This window comes from Meleagris gallopavo, chromosome 1 (assembly GCF_000146605.3).
Source record: "Meleagris gallopavo isolate NT-WF06-2002-E0010 breed Aviagen turkey brand Nicholas breeding stock chromosome 1, Turkey_5.1, whole genome shotgun sequence".
NCBI classification, from domain to species: domain Eukaryota; kingdom Metazoa; phylum Chordata; class Aves; order Galliformes; family Phasianidae; genus Meleagris; species Meleagris gallopavo.
In genome coordinates, this window is record NC_015011.2 from 63,792,620 (window position 1) to 63,793,557 (window position 938).

General features: G+C 36.5%; 1 long non-coding RNA gene across 1 annotated transcript; it reads right to left on the reverse strand.

The window, feature by feature from the left end:
• LOC100538971 lies at positions 1 to 912 on the reverse strand. The gene is made up of 2 exons (XR_794328.3): positions 679 to 912; positions 1 to 478 (listed from the first exon to the last, which is right to left on the reverse strand). It is a non-coding gene; the product is annotated as an uncharacterized LOC100538971 (long non-coding RNA).
• Positions 913 to 938: the final 26 nt, after the last annotated feature.

A 938-nucleotide genomic window follows, 5' to 3' on the forward strand; every position in this document is an offset into this window, starting at 1 on the left:
TCCTGAAAGTTACTTCTTGATGCATTTAATTTCTTTTTTCGATGTTCTAGGTTCTAGAGTATTACAAAGAGTGAGGTATACATAATAACAGGACTAACACTATTTTCCAGTTGGATCAGGTAAAAATGGGTTACAAAATACTAGGAAAAGCAATAACAAAAAATACAAATGATCTTATCCAGTCACATTATCAGTTGCAAATCCAGAATTCTGAAACCCTTGAAAATCAGTCCCAGGAAAAGTTCATGGTTGCTTTTTCAAAACAAGGACATTCTGGCTCTAGGAGACTAAAAGTGGAGGAACCTCCCATGCCAAATCTCTACTTGATCTTTGTCAAAAGAAGGGTAAATTCCATCCTTGATGCATGCACAGAAGTGATCTAGGTAATACTGCTCCGTTAGGACTTGTCACTGGGAGGTTTCTTCTTAGCTTCCACGTCTTTCTTAAAATCTTCAAGCTTCTTTGCAATGTTAGGAATCTTTAAAGACAAAAACAAGAGAGAAACAAAACTGAATAACAAAAAGATTTATGTGGTCTGATGAGTAGGTAAGATCAAACCATAAACATTGCAAGAAATTCTAAGTTTAAACCACTTTCTAAAAGATGCTTGTTTTTAGGATCTGTTAATTTTTACAGAAGTTAAGAGCATTAAGCAAATGGCAGAGAAAAGAACCTCACCTGGACTTCAGGAAATTTTTTTGACTAGGCAAACTGTTAAGGAAAAAGACAGTATTGGGGAGAAGAGAGGAAAAGAAGTTACTTCAGAGGAAATTCCTTAAGATCAGCCTGGCTTTCTCACCGACAGGAGGAACTGCCGAAGAATAAATGATTCCAACACTGATGCATAGGCATCATAATGAATTTGGAAAGAAAGGTAGACTGTGCTACGCTAGTCAAAAAAACCCAACTCATAATACAAAACAATCACCCCCCCCACA